This window comes from Nyctereutes procyonoides, unplaced genomic scaffold (genome assembly GCF_905146905.1).
Source record: "Nyctereutes procyonoides isolate TBG_1078 unplaced genomic scaffold, NYPRO_anot_genome, whole genome shotgun sequence".
Classification (NCBI taxonomy): domain Eukaryota; kingdom Metazoa; phylum Chordata; class Mammalia; order Carnivora; family Canidae; genus Nyctereutes; species Nyctereutes procyonoides.
Window position 1 is genome coordinate 30,899,172 of NW_026575140.1, and position 13,559 is coordinate 30,912,730.

At 41.7% G+C, this 13,559-nt stretch overlaps 1 pseudogene; it reads left to right on the plus strand.

Annotated features, from left to right (window-relative positions):
• The first annotated feature begins 4,190 nt into the window (after nt 1-4,190).
• Nucleotides 4,191-4,962, plus strand: LOC129496615 (rRNA-processing protein FCF1 homolog; annotated as a pseudogene).
• Nucleotides 4,963-13,559: the final 8,597 nt, after the last annotated feature.

The window sequence follows — 13,559 nt, forward strand, 5'->3', positions numbered from 1 at the left end:
GCTAAAAACAAAGTCACTGGCAAAAGAGGAGATAGTTATTTCAGGAGGAGACCCTGAGATGTAGAAAAGTCAGCATGTTCCGGCAATGGAGTGAGGAGGAAACCTTGTAGGAAATGAAGCTGCCAAGACAATCACTTATTCATGGCCCCAGTAACCATGTGAAAGGGAAGAAAAATCTTTAACCTCATAAGCATTTTTCATGATTGCATATTTAGCTAATCCTAGTTACATGCTTGGCTAGAATGATAATTTTAGCTGACTGATGTGTTCTGTCACAGACAATAATTACTCTACCCTTGATAGGCACTCGTGGAAACCCCGTGTTCTCCAAAACAACACAGTGTCAGACAATCTGCACAGTTCCTAAGAGGGCATCTCCAAGATACAGCTCATAGACCCCCGACACTTGCTTCAAATCACATCCTTCCTCTTGTAAAACATCAAAATTAAATAACCTAATTACACCAAATTTATGATTTTTTTCAGAAGAAGGTAGCATGTTGCACTAAATATTTTAGATAAATACAATAAGAATAATCAGAGCTATCATTTTTTGAACACACACTAGAAGCCAGGACTGTACTTGGTATGTTCTTTTTCTACATATGTAAACACATGCATTCTGCAAGCATAAAGTAGACATGTTATAATTCTTTTTACAGTTATCAACGGTCAAGTTATTGAAACTCTCAGAACTGCACTATCACATAGCTCAGAAGAAGCAAGAACAAGATTTGAGCCAGCATATGATTGACTGCAGATCTAGGACATGCACAAATTGCTGGTGGAGCACATACCTCCACAAACACTCCAGAAAAGTGTCTCTCAGAACCCATTACAACTAAACATACCCTCACCCTGGAACTTCGAGATTCCATTTCTTGGTAAACACTTTAAAAAAATGAGTTCAAAAGAATGTACTAGAATGTTTGTAGCACCATTAACATAATAATAAAAGGCTGGAAATGAGTTAAATGTCCAATAACAGTAGAATGGATAAATAAATTGTGCCATAGTCTTGCGATGAAATTCTTTACAGCAATGGAAAGAAATGAGGTGCTACTATATGCAGAAACAAGAATGAATATCATGTACATAATACTGAGCAAAAAAAAAAAAGACAAAATAGTAATACTGCATGATTCACTTAAATGGCATTCAGAAATAAGCAAAGCTACCCTATGGTGGTAGAAGTCAAGAGGGGTTATTTTGAGGGATAATTTTGGGAAACAGGCATGAGAGAGGCTTCTGGAGTGCAGGTAATGCCCCACACCTTGATCTTGGTGGTGGTTACATGGGTGTGGTCACTTTGTAAAACTTCAACAGGATGTATATTTAAGATTTATACAGTTCACTCTGTGTGGTTGTACTCCAACCTAAGACAAATATTTGCAAACAAAATGATGCCAAAAAACTATACTGAAGTTTAACACTTCTTAATAAAAAAGGCCCGCTAGACTTCCACAGGGTCATCACTGAACACACTGTCTACACACAGCCTTCACTCAACAAAGATTTGTTGGAGGCTACGATGTATCAGCCCCTTTCTAGGTGCTTCAATGCAGTATTAACTTCTACTTTCATTGGGATTAATATCCTACAAGACACTCTGTGGAAGGCATAAAAGATTGGGCTGAATTTCTCTTGATTCCAGAACATACTTGGTATGAATTCATCTATTTATTGTTCATATTGCATATGTCTTAAAGTTGAATCTCCTACTTTGGGGTTTTCAATATCCAAGAATGTATTCTACAAAGACAGAAATTCCATTGACATACAAACTATGCTCCAAACTTAAGAAAGGACTGATCACCATCATCATCATTACCATTATCATCATATCATTATCATCAATACTGCATCACCACTGTCACCATCATCACCATCTCCATCATCATCCTCACCACCAACACTATCACCACCACCATCCCCATTATCACCATCATTACAGAATCAACATCATCATCACCACCATCATCATTACATCATTACCATCACTGTCACTATCATCGTCACCACCATTATTATCACCATCATCATCACTACATCACCACTATCACCATCATCACCATCACCGTCATTACATCTTCATTATCATTACCATCATAGTAAATTAGAGACATATTTTACATCATTTCCTGTGGGATTAAGCTCCAGACACCCATTGATAACAGACCTTTGGCAATGCTTCCTTTTTCCTGTATCAGTTTCTCATACTCCTCCCGGATAAACAACTTGCATTTGAATTGTTGTCTCCAGATCTTCTTCTGGGGACAACCTATACAAAGAGAGTCCTCCTAGGTACACTAAGATTTAAATGAGGTAAACTGAATGAAGCCTGGTACATAGGAGGCAGTCGGTAAATCTTAAGTCTCATTGGTCTCAAGAATTTGTTGAGTTCTTGACTTTAGGGAAACAAGTTGTTGCAAGCACAGCTGGAATGAATAGAGCTATAAGCAGAGAGTTTGGAAATATTTTCTTATATAATATCTGATCTGTTTTCTCAGTGAATTCATTACTTCCTCACCCCAACCTAGGTTTCCTCAAAAGAAGCATCTGGTCTTACTGATTTTGCATCCGAGCACCTAACAGGGATGCTCATTAAGTGATAAATAGACACATTTGACTTTAGGCAGCAGCTTCAGACTCCCCTTTTCCCAGCCCAATGACAAAGGAAGAGAGTCTGGGCCAGATATCTGTGACCCATGTTACTGTAGGGCCTTGAACTTGCCATTGGGCCTCTCTGGCCATCCCATGATTCACCTCTACAATGGTAATTACAATAATAACAACCATCCCATGTGGTTGTCTTGGGGTAAGTGAGGCAATGTAGCACAAGTGCTTAGCACGAGCCAAGAACAGGTGTGTACTTACTGAATGTTTGCTTTTGTTAGTTTTTATTCAAGTCCCTTAATTTGGCAGCAGCCACGCCATTTGACTATGCAGTTCCTGTCTCTAACCTGCAGACTCCTTTCAAAACCAACTAGAAAATATGCAAATGGAGATGGGGACCTCTTCACAGGTGCACCCATCTTTGCTTTTCCAAGCCAGACATGAAAGCAGTAATCACACCCAGCCCACTGGATTTATATTGCTTTCATCCTGGCAGCTACATCAGCATTGAGATGCTGGTCCCAAGTGTTCTATTTAATTGAAAACCCAAGTTAACTTTGCCTCGTAGACAATTGGTGTCCATGATTCAGTAAGTAGCAAATGGATAAAACCTTCTCTGGTCCCTATTTCCCTTGACAGCTCACTTCCCTGGGATGCTATTGGTCCAACAGGAACACTGAAAGCCTGGGCAGAAGGGTGAAGATGCTGGTGTGAAATTGTCTTCCCCCTTAGTAAAAAGCAAGGCACAAAATTCCCATAGGAGACAAGAGCTCGGGAGCAGGAGCCTTATTCATGAGAATGTCACCAGGGACAGATTTCAATATTTATTGAATGAATAATCTAATGAATAAATGTGATTCTCTTGTACAAATCTAGTCCTTTTCCCTTCTTCATACCTAGAGAGAAAATATAGGATTGGAATAAGACATTGATGTCCAGGTTCACCACTCTCTGGTTCTGTGATCTTAAGCATGTGATAAACGTCTTGGTGAGCTGTGACTTTCTTGTTTGCAGAACATAATTAATAATACCCAACCAATGGGGCTAACAGGAAGAGTAGTAACAGCACAAAGGGACCCAGTGAGCTTCAGATAACAGGAAATCTTCCAACAGTGGCTGAAACCATGAAGGTATTTAACATAACTCATGCAACAGTAACGGGAGGTCCTGAGCTGGGGTAATGATTGGCATTGACGTCTAAGACGTCGCCTGGTTCTTCTCTCTTCTGCTCCACCACCTTTACTCTGGCTTTTATGCTCATTGCCCTAAACTGGCTGCTGTGTCTCCAGGCATTACTTCCAGTTTCCAGGCAGAAATTAAAGAGAAGGTTAAAGAGGTGAAGGGCAAAAAGCTTCTTCCCTCAGCATGTCCTTGCATTTTTGTTTGGGAAGGTCTCTCTCCAGTTTAACTCTCCCCAGTAACTTTCATTTGGGTCTCATTGACTGAAACTAGGTTGTGTGACTTGAGTTCCAATTGGGCACATGTCACATGAATAAACCGAGATTCTTTGATTTAAAAACTGGATTCCAGAAGAAACAAGAGTGCAGCGTGAACATGGGAAAGCAACAGAAAGCAGAAAGTATGCGACCATGAAGCAAATGCTTAGTCTCCGAGATCAGAGGCTTAAAGAGAAGGATAGATTAAAACCTAAAAAGAAGAAAGAAAGATCCCAGTGCACTCAAGGAAAGAGAAGTCTCCCAACATCCTTCCTGCTTATTCTTCCAATATAACACACAGCTGGACCCACCTTATCACATCCTGGTTGATACCAACTTTATCAACTTTTCCATGAAAGCCAAACTTGACTTAGTACACTCAATGATGGACTGTCTGTATGCCAAGTGTATCCCTTGTATAACTGTGTAATGGCTGAAATTGAGAAACTGGGGCAAAGTATCGAGTGCCTCTAAGGATTGCCAAGGATCCAAGATTTGAACAATTGCCATGCACACACAAAGGAACCTATGCAGATGACTGCTTAGTACAGAGAGTAACTCAGCACAAATGTTACATTGTGGCCACAGTTGACCAGGACCTTAAACGAAGGATCTAGAAGATCCCTGGAGTTCTCATCATGTACATTTCTTTTTCTTTTAAAGATTTTATTTATTGATTCATGAGAGACACAGAGAGACAGAGAGAGGCAGAGACACAGGCAGAGGGAGAAGCAGGCTCCATGCAGGGACCCTGACGTGGGACTTGATCCGGGGTCTCCAGGATCACGCCCTGGGCTGAAGGTCATGCTAAACTGCTGAGCCACTTGGGCTGCCCCCCATCATGTACATTTCTAACCATAGGTACAACATTAAGTGGATGCCAGATGATTATGGAGCCCCTCGGTTCTAATTCTTAAAAGATAGAGTTTTTCTGCCTTCTTATACCAACTTTTTCTGTTGCCAGTTCATATTAGCAATATGCTATAGTATGGATTATTCTTCTTACCCATTTGCTCTGTTACGAGCTGAGTATGGTTAAATATACTCATTTTTTGATGTTTTGAAATCAGTATTTTGTATCATTTTAAGTATTGTTGCATCTTTCTATAAATCAGATGATTGCTTGTATAATTTGATGGTTGTTGTTTTATATTGATTTACTCAACAAACATTTATTAAAGTTATATTAGGTACTTAAAAAAAACTGGAGGGAATGGACATTGGGCGAGCCAAGGAGCAGCACATGCCCCTTCATAGTACATGGGAGGTACTAAATGTTAACCCAATGCTAGTACTGTAATATTCTTCCAGCAAGGCCCTATGCACACCATGTGCATATGTCTACAGTAGTAGAAATTCCTTCACAGGATGCTTGGGAATCTTGCAGATTGATGTACCATGTTAAGGAGTTGAGATATTAAACTATTTCACCAATACCAACTGCTCCTGTTTCTGACATCCTATTTCATCTGAGTCTGTTTTAAATTGACCAACAAATATTTATGCAGCCTTTTGTGAATCAGATATTACACCTGGAGCTGTAGCAGCTCCTAAGAAGGATAAGACAGAAATCTCTGCCATGAAAAGATCTGCGTCTACTTGGGAAGCTGCTGATTGAGGTTAATAGAATCTGTGTGCAGAGCGGTCATTAGAGAAACATCTACACGCAAGAATCCAGAAAGCAGGATTGCTTTGGGCGATTTGTAAAGCTGGATACACAAGTCACCTCCCCAAATGTAGTTAATTCTCTGTGATGTCTACATCTTTCTCAGGCACAAAAAAATTAGACACAGAAGGAGAGGGAGAGAGGGAATGAAAGCAAGAGCGACAGAGGAAACTGTGCTCCCTATAAAATATGTGAAACTGGGGGATTTAGCTCCTGAAAGTATAATTATCAATAGCTCATGTGTCTGGCAGCTCTGTGGAGAGATGCATTTAAACCAGATTGATCATAAGCCACTGCCCAGGTTTGTGATTCACAAACCTTTCTGGTAGACCTCAAGCATGTTCCCACAGATTCTAAAAGGTGCCCTTTCTTGAACATTTCTTCATGCGGAAAATGCATCTTCAATGAACGCCCTGATTTTCTTCTGCAATTTGCTGCTCTTCCCACACCCTACCCGCCAAAGCTCTCACGGTCCCTCTCAGGACTCAGGAAGGAATCTGGAGTGAAGTGGTAATAGCCTGATTTGGAAAGTTATTGATGGCTCTAATTTATTGTAGGTGAAGGAAAGAAAAAGTTGGGTCCTTGTGTGGGAGAGAGGTTTAAAAGCCAGGGATGATGGAGCTGTGACTTTCTGGGCCTGAGACCCATCTCAGCAACCACTGCCATGGTCCAAAGCACAGAGAAGAGCACAGATAGAGTCAGGTCTATAAAGCTTAAGGGGCAAAAAGGTGTCCTGGTCTCATCCCCACCAAAAGGTGAGTTGAAACCATGACTCATATCCCTGCTCCATGAACCACCTGCCCAGAAGAAGGGAAACAAACACAAACTCCAATGAGATGGCTAAGGCTGAGAGGAAGACCACCCCCGATCCCTATGGGGGAGCATAAACATGAGCTGACTGGTGACCTGACATCAGTGTACACAGCCATTGTTCAGCACCCCTTTGAGATAGCACTTCTCCACCATTGCCCAGCTTGGAGGAGCAGAACCTTTGGACCCAAGTTGGGATGGACATGGAGCTGTGTATGCAGCATGCTGGTTTCTAATTGACTCTTAGGTCCTCATGCCTACTCAATAGTACCTCCATGACAAGCTGGGAACTCAGGTTTTAGTAAATGGGTCAGCCAGCTATGCCGGATCCTGCAAGGCACAGGGTACAAAGATGGGTCCAGACCTCAAGAAACTCAGGTTCTATATGAGCAAACACAAGTCATATTTGTACTATAGAATACAGCTCATCATGACTGCCATGCACCAAAACTGAGCAGTGTGCTAACTCTGGACTCAGGTTCAAACTTTACCTAGGCAACTTACTAGCTGTGTGACCTGGCACAAGTCACTCAACCCTCAACGACCTTCCTATTTCTCCACCTTTACTGTGGAAATGATGGTAATGCTCAGATGAATGCTTGGAAGACAATCTGAGATAATATGTGGGAAAAGCCTAGGGCTGCTAAATGGATATGTCATCCTGATTCTTTCAAGATCAACAATGAAATATAGTTTGAGCAGTCCTTTATGTAAGCTTTTGTTAACCTTGACTCCTGTATTCTTTCTCACTCCAGCTACTGTGTATTTCTACTGGGCAAAGAAATTCTGTTAAACGTTATTTCTGTGGTTAAAAAAAATAAAACATGAGAATAACCAGGTGGTTAATGTTTATTCAGTACTTGCTTATGTCAAAGAGCAAATTCACTCTTATATTTTTGTGATACCCATTACACATGACAGAGTCCTTATGGCCTCTGTCATGGAGCTTTTCTGCCTCATTATTCTCTAACCAGGGAAACACAGGATATTACCATGAAGGACTCTGGAATCAAACATTTTGGGTTTGAATCCCAGCTCAACCAATGTCTAGCTGGGTGACCTTATACAAGCAACTTTATCTTTGCAAGCCTTGGTTTCCTCACTGGTGTAATGATAACAGTAACAGCATCCAGCTCATTAGATTGTATTGGAATAATGCTGAACACACCCTGGAGTGACCTCACTGACTACTGCTCCCCAATATCCTTGCCTGTGTGTGGTCCCCTCCCTTTAAATGTGGGTGAGACTTGTGACCTACTTCTAATAAGTAGAATGTGGCAAACATAGAGGGACTTTTCAAATGTAAGTAAGATCCTTAATCAGCTTTGAGTTCATCAGAAGGGATATTACCTTGGATGGGCTTAGCCCAATCAAGGGCGCCCTTTTAAAAAGGGGCAGGAGCCCTCCCTGAAATCAGAAGTTCCAAGCAGCAGGCTCTCTCTTGATGGCCATGAAGAAGAAAGTCTCCATGAATCCTGTAATTGCAAGGCTATAAATTCTGCAAACCACCTAAGGAAAAGTGAGCACTGATCCCTTTTCAGTCAAGCCTCTGATGAGAACACAGCTCAACTGACCCTGTGACTGCAGCCTGGTGGGACCCTGTGCAGAGAACCCAGCTAAGCCCTACTTGGACTCCATGTAGGATGTTGAACATGGTGTCTGGCATGTTGTAAGTCTGAATAACTAAGCTGCTATTATTAACTGCCACACAACTGGTGAGTGAAACCTCTAAGAAGCAATAGTCACATGCCATATCTAGTTGGTCAGCCACGGAAACAGCCAACGTCCAGGATTAGACCAGCTGGTACTCCTTTCTCAGAACCAGAGTTGGTACAATGACTGCATCAAGAGACAAAATTCTGGCCAAAAAAGTTTCCAAAGACAGAGCCCTAAGAGGCAGCTGATTTTCCACACCAGGTAACCTACAGTTTTCTCCTCAACCAGGCCCGTGTTTCTGTGAGACTACATTCTCAGACTTCTTTGCCTTCTTCTCAAGCCCACATTGTTTTGAGCAGGAATAATGAGTAAGTTTTGAGTCATGTGGTATTGGCTCCTGGATACCAGCATGCTGGGGTTTGACATCAGTCTACCTCTAAAACAGACAATCTCATTCTTCCCTCAACATCAGATCCTATACATAGTCACACCCAAATCCTCATGCACCCAGTCTGAACTTCAGCTGCTAAAATATTCAGAACAACACAGTACCTAATAAAGCAACCTGGTGTTAATGATCCTCCAAACCCCCATCGCTCCACCCTAAAAAAAAAAAAAATCTGCTGCATACCAACAAAAAACACATATTTATCAACTTTTAAATTGTTTTCTCATTAAAATACCTTTAATGCCTATTAAAATGCATGTTACAGATGCATGTTCCTCATCATAATTGAAAGAATCAATGTGACTTTCTCATTCTAACAGATTTTCAGGATCTCTTCAGAAATTATTTTCATTCCTTTAGGATTTTTACAGCTGCACTTCTCATTATCTGCCACATAAAACTTTGTTTCCATGAAGTTGCCTGGAGAAAAATTAGTTCAGGTGGAGTCGCTCCTCAGGCTCCATAGTGAAGGCCAACTTAAGAAACAAATGTGGGGAGGGGAGCCTACGTGGCTCAGTTAGTTAAGCATCTGCCTTCAGCTCAGGCCACGATCTCAGGGTCCTGAGATTGAGCCTTGTATTGGGCTCCTGCTCTGTGGGCAGTCTGCTTCTCCCTCTCCCTCTGCCCCTTCCCCCCACCCTCTATCTCTAATAAATAAATTAATATCTTAAAAAACAAACAAACAAACATGAAGAAACTTGTGCTTATCTGCATCCACCCCTGAGCAGTAGGAATTTGGGTCAGATGGAAGGAAAGGCTCTGGGTTCCCTAATGCACAACGCTATGTGCTATGAATGGCTTTAAGACTGCCAAACCTGTCCTGAAATATTTCCTTGCCTATGGCCATGGTAAAAATATCACCTCAATACTCTCCCTGAAAATTTTTTAGATCTTCCCAATTATTCCTACTGTGGAAGAGTAATACCTGTATTTCCACAACACCATGGAAGCCTTGTTATGAATCAGTGTATTTGTTCAGTTCCCATTACCCAGTAGGGTCTGAGACAATGAGTCAGAGTTTAGGTTAGCATTCACAACAGGACTGGCAAAGAAGGGGCTGGAAACTTCCTGAGGGCAAATCAACTCAGGTGTGTTCCCTCCACCAGTTTACATCCTCTCATCTCAAAAGCAGATGGAGAAGGCTTGGGCCTTTCTGCTTCCATCTGAGGAGCCAAAGCTGCAGCCTGAGGCATGTGCATAGCCTCCAGCATGGCAAAGCCTCCAAATTGCAGAATTTCTGCAGGGCCTAAGGCAGTCCGTAATTAATTCAAGATTTACCAATAACTTTCTATGTGCCTTGCCCTGAGCCAGGACCTGAGGGGGATGAAAGGTAAATGTGTCAGAATCCCACCTCATTCATTCATTATTCATGTATTCATTCATCAACCACTTAGTGCTTGTTATGTACTAGCTGCAGAGGGCCAGTTCTGCAGCCTTTCCTGAGAACCCATTTGTCTGAGAGATATCCCAGGCAGGATACTCTAACTTCTCACCCACCAGTTACATTTTTCTCCTCCCTTAGGTCCCTAGCTTGCCCCAAGACCTGGACCTTCTCAAACCATGTAGAGCAGACCAAGATCTTGCCTCTGTCTGGACCCGGGACCTCCCTTCCCCAAACTGTCCACAAAGGGACAAACACCAAATCCTGTTGCCATGGTTATAAAATAAACAATAGCAATAAGGGGCAGTAAGAGCCCCCACACTCACCTCTCATGCAAGCATGGTCACAGGAGGGCAGTGGAAGACTTTAGCTTTACGAAGAGTACCTCACATGGCTTGGTCTTGCCAGAAAGAGGGGTTGATTTTAATTAAAACAAACAAAAAAGGGGATCCCTGGGTGGCTCAGCAGTTTGGCACCTGCCTTTGGCCAAGGGCACGATCATGGAGTCCCGGGATCGAGTCCTGCATCAGGCTCCCAGCATGGATCCTGCTTCTCCCTCTGCCTGTGTCTCTGCCCCTCTGTCTCTCTCTGTGTCTATCATAAATAAATAAATAAATAAATAAATAAATAAATAAATAAATCTTTAAAAACAAACAAACAAACAAAAAATACTTATTGGAGACTTTTGTTGATGCAGAAGAGCATTAGTCAGATTTTGCATCCTCTCTAAGAGATTGCAGATTCTGGAACCCTTTGGGCAAAGGAGTGGTTAACTCAGACCTGAAATTCAGCAAATTCCCCCTTTTGAGTCCAGGAAAAAATATTTATTTATATTAGGAAATGTTGGGTGTTGAACAAAATGAAAATCATCAGAGTAAATTAGAGTATGGACCACCAGGTGTTAGCTTCAATTGATGAGAGGGTCTCTTGAGGCTAAGCCTAGAGGCTGACTTTCCTTCTCCCCACACATCCCACTTCTACCCACACAAAGTTTAAATCTTGCTTTGCAAATGAGGACAAACCTCTCAGCTACAAAAGATTTAAAGGTTTGAGCCAAAGCAAAACATTTTCCCTGCTCCCTGTCCAGTTAGCTTTCCTTTGCTTGGAGGAAAGAAAGGAAAGAGCCTGACATAGGACAAGACTTTCATATAGATTTCCAATAATCTCTCGGTCTCATTTGTGCCGGCAGCAATGAGGTGGCACTTGGAAAATCACATTTGATGATGACCTTGCAATGCACTGGACCTGGACAAGCAGCCAACCCAACAAGGACATCTCCTTTCTCCTGGCCACCCCACACCACCTCCTGCTGCATTTCACCAGAGCCTTCTCAAGAATGCAGATGCAGCACAGCACCCTTTTCACCTCCATATATACCCCGTCTCAACAACAGGACAGCTGACTTGGGTTAGATGCATTCCCTAAAATGCTCAAATCCTTAACACCAGTTTATTTCGAGGGCATTAAAAGAAAGCTAGCTCTTTGGATTGGGACATATAAGAAGTCTTTTTGTACATGATATTGCCCCCTCACAACCTGGTTTTCTAAATCCAGATTTTCTATATGCTGCATCCTGGGAGGTGACCTATTGCAGAGGCAAACTCCCTGATAAAGACCATCCTGGGAAACTAGGAGCTATCACTAATGGGACGCATGATTGTCAATTCTAAAGTGACCAAGTGTCAGCTTCCACATCTCTGATAATGAATGAAGAGCTTCTGTCCCCTGAGCTCCTGGCAAAAGCTTCATCAGTATTATAAGGACACAACCTTCTCTATAGAACTGCTGAGGAGTCCTTCTTTTGTTCTGTCTTGAAATTCACCAAACCCTCCAATGCCTTTACACAGAAGCATCCACATACACTTTGATGATTAATACTGATCAGTAGCACACACACTATCTTAGTCCGCTCAGGTTGCCATAACAAAAGAGCATGGACTGAGTGGTTTAAACAACAGACATTTATATCTCACAGTTCCAGAGCCTGGAAGTATAAGATCAGGGAACCCAGGATAGATCAAATGCCGGTGGGGACCACTTCCTGGTATATGGACAGCCGCCTTCTCACTGTGTGCTCAGATGCCACAGAGAGTGCTCTGGTGTCTCTTCTTATAAGGCATTAATCCCATCATGAGGGCCCCATCTCCAAATACCATCACACTGAGGGTTAGGGTTTCAATATATGAATTTGGGAGACACAAACATTCAGCTCATGACACACACTTACCGTAAGTCATGCCATTGCCAAAGCCTATATATTCACCATCTCCCCAGATTTTTATACTATCCTATAAGGGGGTATGGTTATCCCCATCTTAAAGATGAAGAAATGGAGGAGTATCATGCACAAACCCCATGCTATGCAGCCAGTATATGGCAATATGGGATCCAAATGCAGGTCATTTTGGCACAGGAACCAGGGTTCTAACACAGCAAGGCTAAAGCCCCTTGAAGCCAGTCAAGTTTCTTAGGGCATCAGAACTCAGAGAATATTCAGACAAATGACTTTAGAATATATTTTAGTCAATAACAGTTTTACAATAAAATCTTACTTCCGATGACCAAATGTAAAATAGCAAAAAATTCTAAGTTTCTGTGTTTGAAGCAGGGGTTCAAGTGTCACCTAACCAGCACTTTCTACTCTCTCATATTCCCATATTATCCTTCACAACCCTTTCTTCCCAGCCCCATTCCAAAACTGGCAGAATTGGATCCATGTTTCACCATCCCCCTGGGGTCCAAAGAGAAAACTAATACAAAAACTATGTAAAGAAAAAATAAAACAAGAGAAATAAATATTTATTAAGATTGTATAGTAAAATAAATTCCCAGTAGACCAACCTTTCCACAAAAAATAATTGAAAGTCTCAAAAAAAAAAAAACCTACATGAAAGCTAAAGAAAGTGAACAAAAGCAAGAAAATTTTAGAAGGGAGTCTGAACATGGAAGAAGAAACTCTACACGATGAGTCCCTCATCTTTGTGTTAATTCCAGCAATGTGCAGTGAGCTAAAGCTCTGATTAAAAAACCCATCATCTCTCTGCCCAGGAAAAGAAAAAGCCAGTGTGACCACAGGTGCTGGTGAGTGAGTAGGGAAACTCATAAGGAATACAGCAAAAGAAGGAGAGCCCCAGATTCTACATGTAAATGCCAGCTGGGTCTTTGACCAAACTTTAAACTGCTGTGTGTGCTGCAAACTGCAAACAACCCAAAGGGGAAAAAAACAGCAAAAACAAAGGACTGAACTGAAATCAGCTTCTATTACCTATAGGTGAAAGTTTGTGGTTTGAGTCCATCCAAGCTAATTGCTTGCTAAGCCTAGACAATAATACTTCTTAAAGAACTATAACTGAAACCAGTCTCAGCATGGTATTCATGATGTCCAGGATACCATCCAAAATTACTCAACATAAAAGGAAACCAGGAAAGTGGGACTCATTCTCAAGTAAAAAGATAATCAACAGAGACCAGCTCCATGATGACTTAGATGTTGAAATTGTCAGACAATGACTGAAAAGCAGGTTTTGTAACTGTGCTCGAGGAGGT